The sequence below is a fragment of the Paramisgurnus dabryanus genome, chromosome 1 (genome assembly GCF_030506205.2).
Source record: "Paramisgurnus dabryanus chromosome 1, PD_genome_1.1, whole genome shotgun sequence".
Classification (NCBI taxonomy): Eukaryota; Metazoa; Chordata; class Actinopteri; order Cypriniformes; family Cobitidae; genus Paramisgurnus; species Paramisgurnus dabryanus.
The window spans coordinates 68966465-68973101 of record NC_133337.1 but is presented as its reverse complement, the minus strand read 5'-3'; the positions used below and the strand labels follow the sequence as shown (position 1 = coordinate 68973101).

General features: G+C 46.4%; 1 long non-coding RNA gene across 1 annotated transcript; it reads left to right on the top strand.

Annotated features, from left to right (window-relative positions):
• The first annotated feature begins 291 nt into the window (after positions 1 to 291).
• Positions 292 to 2427, top strand: LOC135734486 (uncharacterized). Its single transcript, XR_010527361.2, has 5 exons — positions 292 to 863; positions 1405 to 1498; positions 1597 to 1730; positions 1813 to 1916; positions 2027 to 2427. It is a non-coding gene; the product is annotated as an uncharacterized lncRNA (long non-coding RNA).
• The last annotated feature ends 4210 nt before the right edge of the window (positions 2428 to 6637 follow it).

Genomic DNA, 6637 nt, shown 5'->3' with positions numbered 1-6637 from the left:
AAAAAAAACTAAACGAATGGTTTACAAATTTAATATGCATTTGTAAAGTAGCAAATGCACACATTTAATCAATCACATAGAAATTAATGCACTTGTAATATGAAGTGGACGCGGGTCCGGATCAAGTTCCTGTCGGGTCCGGATCCGGACCGGAGTCCGGACTTTGAGAACCCCTGAAGTAGTCGGTGCGGTGGGGTACATTACAGATTATTTAAAATATAATACTATCTTTCTTGCTGGCAAATGAAATTAATAAAGAAAACGAAAAAAGTGTTAATTCGGAATATTTAAAGAGCACCTATTATGGGATACACGTTTTTAAACATCCTTTTGTGTGTAAGTGTGCATTAGTACATGCTAACGATATTCAAAAAGTACATACCTCAAAGAAAACGATGACGCGAGTTATCGTCTCTAACGTTCGAGGACTACAAAAAACACTCGGATTGTAGGCAACAGTTTACTTCCTGGGATTAGTGACGTAGATAAGACCAACATTATCATAGTTCAGCCCTCTCTGCTTTGCTTGGGTACGCCCTCAAAGACGAGGGTGGGGAGCGCCGAGTCAGAAGAGAGCTAAAATGGCGGAGGTTGTGAGTCCCTGCTTTGACTGTTTGCAAACTCTTGTTTCATTGTTTAAGCGATTAAATCTCTCGAGTAGACGCTGTCTCTTTAGATGCGAGGGAAAAATAGCACTTTATGGACTTCCACAGAGGACATCATGTTTAATACGGTTCCGGAAAAATCCAGTCAGAAGTTGTTCACGGAGTTTTCACAATAACTGCTTCTCATGAACCGAAGCTGGATTTGCGCGACGTCTCCTCTTGAAAGTTGGATTACTGTGCACTTCTGGATCACAGGCTGTAAGTATTCACGTTTATTATTTGCCTTTTACTGTACGTTACGTAACCGGTAACCGGAGATTAACATAATGTGCGTGTAGAGCTTAGCTTGCAAGCTAATTGTTTTGTGTTGTAATACTGTATTTCATAAACAACGTACCATATTTACACACGTGTATGTTGAATTATGCAGACTATCGTTTTTTTTATCGATGTTGGTTTAGACATGTTTACAAACTTGCTAAGTTGCTAAGCTAAATACAAATACAAATGCCAGCTAAACTGTTACCAGTAAAATTTGTTCTCATGATCAAACTCAAGAAACTCTAAGTACAGATGATTTGTTTAAAGTTATATGTATTTTACTGTTGTATTTACTTGAAGCTTTCTTAGATTTTGAAACGAAGTAAACACATAATGTGTGTTGCTAATGTTGGGCCATGTAATATGTAATACATTAACGTTTTAATGAATAGTCTAACGATTTATAGTCATGGTACTCTATTGTTATAATATGTCTTTTTGACTGAATACATGTTTGTTTTATTTGTCTATATTCTAGATTCGCAGCTGTACACATCCTTCTACACTGTATGCAAACATGCAACATCATAACACACAGTACAAGGAGTCAGACTGGCATATGAGGAGCAAAGGTGTGTAACACACATGATGTATTTAGCTAGTGAAACCACTACCAGTCTTAGATGTATAACTGATGATGACAAAGTTTTTTTTCTCTGCATAATCATAGGAACCCAGGCAGTAGCATCGTTTCACAATGTTTCCATCACCATCATCAGTGGATGCCTTTGCCGTCCGTAGCCTGAGATTTCAGATTTGCAGCAAAATTTTTTTGATTTTCTCATTTATTGGAATGCTGTGCAGGTATTTAAGTATTTTAGTAACTTTGTTAAATAAAGTAGTATTTACTTTTACAATAAATTAATTGCTTGTTTATATTTTACAGGTATTTGTACCTTGCAGCCATCCATTACAATGTCACCAAGCCGTAACAAAAGCAGGAGAGGGAAAGTACAAGGCTATGTTCCCAAAACACACAAGTGACATACCGTAAGCAGTAATGTTTTATTTCAAATACATTCATAATTAAAAACTTAATGTATGAAGCAGGGAAATAAATGATCAAAACAAAAGATTTATTGACTGCAATATTTGTACAGTTATGTGGAGGATGTGATCAGGCTTGTGTTTGATGAGGTATTTGAAGATAAGCTGAAGGAAGCCCTGATTCCAATGGACCTGGCATCACAGTTTGAGAGACCTTCAAAGGAGGACGTGATTGCATGCCATCTTCAGTGCAGGGGTCGTCGGAAGCCAACATTCCGATCAGGAAGCTCCAAGCGTATCTGGAGAACAACACACGACAGGATGATAACCTTATAGTGTCGTCTTAAATAGCACCAGCTGACAAAGCTTTGATATGCCATTTATCTGAATAGATAGCTGTAAGAAATGAATTGAACAATTTTTGAAACAAGAGCACAATATGGTTACTAAAGTATGTTTATTTGTATATTGTTTAACATTTAAATATATATTTGTAATAAATAAATAAAAACTTTTGACTGACTATTATATTTTCTTTAAAGTTACATCTTTTGGGTACTTTGTTACTATAATGATACTTTAGTGTTATTGGTTTAAAAATGTAATAAAACTTACTCTAGTCCTGCACCTCAAAGGCTTATAGTCGGTACAATAAATGTTCTGTGTGTAGGGATTTAGACAATTTGTGCAAAACCTGGATAATGAATCACGCAGGTAAGAGGCCCTGGAACCTGTTGCATTCTCCTTAAAACCTAATAAGTAAAAACATAGCACTTATAAGTAAGCTGTCATGATTTCGGTCTCATTGGCCGCTTTGTCTTTGTTTCACCATGTGTTGTGTTCTGTTTATGTTTTGACAGCTCCACACGTGCGCGCCTTCCACCTGGTGACCTCATTATCTCCGACTCTTCTCACCGGCGTCCCACACCTGATCCTCATTATTTGCCCATCCGGTTTGATTTAAATTCCCCTCGTTTCCTCTGTTCCTTGCAAGTTCGTCTTAGTATGTTCCTGCCCGCTAGCTTGTCTAGTTCTAGTCCTGTCGTATCTTGGTTTCTGTCTCTTGTTCTGATTTTGGATTACTCACCGTGCTCTCTGCTGCCTTTACCCCGTAGACTCCGAGCCCTGCTGTCAGTCTATCCCGAGTGGTGTGTCACCGTCAAACCTCAGTGTTCTCTCTTTGCCTGTGGATTCTCCGAGCGCCAGTCTACCTCTTGCGCTGTCCAGCAGCAGTGCGCTTTCGGGCGCGTAATTCTGCGTAAGGCTCGGACTGCCGCTGTGCGCTGTCCAGCACAGACTCTGCTGAAGACTCTGACTGCCTCTCTCTCTCTCTGTGCCCCGCCAGGATTTCTTCTCTGAGGAGTTCGGAAGTGCGAGTGGAGGTTCTACGGCCGTGCTGTGTTTCCCACTCTGAGCCTTTCCCGAAGGGATTCCGTTGAGCCTGTCTCGCCTGTGTCGTCTCCTCCTCGCATACATCTCCACGAACACAGAGTGTCTTCTCTTATACATATTGACTTTCACTGAGTGTCTCCTGTTACCCATATTGACTTTCACATTTGTGTCTTCTATTATACATACTGAATAAACACCTCTGCGCTGGGATCCTTGTATTTGTCGTTCCTCACAGGACGAACTTGCCAGAATGGATCCCGCGGAGGTTGAGGACTTATCTGCCCGTATGTCTGACCTTTCCTCACGTTTGGACCAGCTCAGTGCCGATGCCACCCAACTCAGCCTGCCATCGCAGACGGAGCCTCATGTTACTGCCCCACCTCCATACGACGGTAATCCTACCTCCTGTCGGGCTTTTTTGACTCAATGCTCTTTGATTTTTGCCCTCCAGCCTCGCCGCTATTTCTTGGAGATCACCCGGGTTGCGTTTGTGATCACCCTTCTGATTGGCAAGGCGCGCGAGTGGGCTACGGCCGTGTGGGACGCCCGCCATTCTTGCTGTCGGTCGTTTCAGGAGTTTCGCGAGGAGATGGAGAGCCTTTTCGACCGTTCAGTGCGCGGGGACGCCGCTGCGGCTTGGTTGGCACATCTGGTTCAGGGAGGACACACAGTCACCGAGTACGCCATCGAGTTTAAGATCCTAGCGGCTGCCTGCCACTGGAATGAAGCGGCTCTCCGAGCGCAGTTTATCGAGGGCTTGTCTGATGATCTCCAGGACGAGATCGCTGTCCAGGATCTTCCTCCCTCATTGCCATCATTGACCTCGCTCTTCGGATCGAAGCCCGGAGATTGCTTCGCGAGCAGCGACGCTCCATTCGCCAGCGAGCGGTTTTGGACAAGACCACCACTTCCCCCTCTTCATCATCTTCACCCTCTGCCGTGTCTGAGCCCATGCAGCTGGGGCGCATGCGCCTGTCACAGAGAGAGAGAGAGAGACGCTTCCAGAAGGCGCTGTGTTTATATTGCGGGAGATCCGGACATTTTGCTAAGACCTGCCCGTCAAAAGGCCGCTGCCCATCTGTGAATACGGGAGTCCTGGTGGGCGCCACTTCTTCAAAGCTCTCCCCTGCTTCTAGTACCCAGCTCCCCGTCATGTTGTCCTTCGCCGGACGTGATCATCCATCCACTGCCCTTCTCGACTCTGGCGCGGAGGGCAACTTCATTGATGAAGCGCTGGTGCGCGCCTGGGGTGTCCCGGTTGTTCCTCTCCAATCCCCTTTGGATGTCTGGTCCCTCAAGGGGCAGCAGATGGCACGGATTACACATTGCACTTCTCCTGTGAGTCTCTCTGTGTCTGGTAATCATCGTGAGGAGATTGTGTTGCACGTCCTTCATGCGTCTCTATCTCCTATTATTTTAGGGCATGGATGGTTAGCGCAACACAACCCTCACGTTGATTGGCAGCATAGTATTATCTTGTCTTGGTCTCAGTCTTGTCATGTGTCATGTCTTGGTTCTGCTGTTTCTGGTTCTGTTCTTTCTCTTCCTCAGGTTCCGGCGGTCGATTTGACCGGGGTCCCGGCGGAGTATGCGGATATCGCTCAGGTGTTTAGTAAAGCCCGGGCCACCTCCCTGCCTCCTCACCGGCCATATGATTGCGCTATTGATCTCCTCCCCGGCACTTCTCCGCCTAAGGGTAGACTTTATTCGTTATCGGGTCCTGAGAGAGAGGCTATGGACCAGTATATTAATGATGCCCTGCGTGCCGTTCTCATCCGTCCCTCCACCTCGCCCGCAGGGGCGGGGTTTTTCTTTGTTGGCAAGAAAGACGGCTCCCTGCGCCCTTGTATTGATTATAGGGGCTTAAATGACATTACTGTTAAGAATAGGTACCCCCTTCCCTTAATGTCTACTGCGTTTGAGCTCCTGCAGGGGGCGCAGTTCTTTACTAAGCTAGATTTACGCAACGCCTATCATCTGGTGCGAATAAGAGAGGGAGATGAATGGAAGACAGCCTTTAACACCCCTACCGGACACTTCGAGTACTGTGTTCTGCCGTTCGGCCTTTGTAACGCCCCCTCTGTCTTCCAAACTCTGGTTAATGATGTGCTGAGAGACATGGTTAACAAGTTTGTCTTTGTGTACATAGATGATATTCTCATCTTTTCCCCCTCTATGCAGGAACACACTCAGCATGTTCGCCGAGTCTTACGCCGGTTGTTAGAAAATAAGCTGTATGTCAAGGCGGAGAAGTGCGAATTCCATCGTAAGTCAGTTTCGTTCCTGGGTTTTGTTGTTGCCCCCGGTGAGATCCGTCCCAACCCTGCCAAGATCAAAGCGGTGGCCGAATGGCCAGTCCCCGACTCCCGTAAGGATTTATTAAGATTTCTGGGTTTCGCCAATTTTTACCGGCGATTTATTAGAAATTATGGTCAGATTGCTCAACCTCTTACTGCTCTCACTTCCACTAAGGAGAGGTTTGTCTGGAATTCCAGTGCTCAGGAGGCCTTTGATATTTTAAAGTCCCGGTTTATCTCTGCTCCTGTTCTCTCTATTCCAGATCCGGCTGCTCAATTTATTGTGGAGGTGGATGCTTCGGATGTCGGGGTAGGCGCCGTTTTGTCTCAGCGGTCTGCTAAGGATGGCAAGGTGCATCCCTGTGCCTTCTTCTCCCATCGGTTAAACCCAGCAGAGCGAAATTATGACATAGGCAATCGGGAGCTGCTGGCGGTCAGACTGGCTTTGGGTGAGTGGCGTCACTGGTTAGAGGGGACCTCGGAGCCCTTCCTGGTCTGGACGGATTATAAGAACCTCGAATACATCCGTTCAGCCAGGAGGTTATCTTCTCGTCAGGCTCGTTGGGCGCTCTTCTTTGACAGATTTAACTTCACCCTCTCGTACCGGCCCGGTTCCAAGAATACTAAGCCCGATGCTCTCTCTCGTTTGTTCGAAAGCCCCGGTTCCGCTGGGGACGAAACCATCCTCCCGGAGGGGCGGGTGGTGGGTGCCCTGCGCTGGGGAATAGAACAACGGGTGAGACGGGCCAGCCGGGAGGGGGAAGTGCCAAAAGGGTGCCCAGCGGGTCGATTGTGGGTTGAATACGCCCATAATTCTCTCCCTGTTTCTTCCCTTAACATGTCCCCTTTTGAAGCGTCCATGGGGTTTCAGCCCCCTTTATTCCCATCACAGGAACCCGATGCGGTGGTTCCGTCTGCGCTGGCTTTTGTCCGTCGTTGCAAACGCACCTGGAGAAAGGCTAGATTTACTTTACGTCAGGTTTCCAGACGAACCAAAGCCGCAGCCGACCGTCACCGTAGAACTGCGCCCCGTTT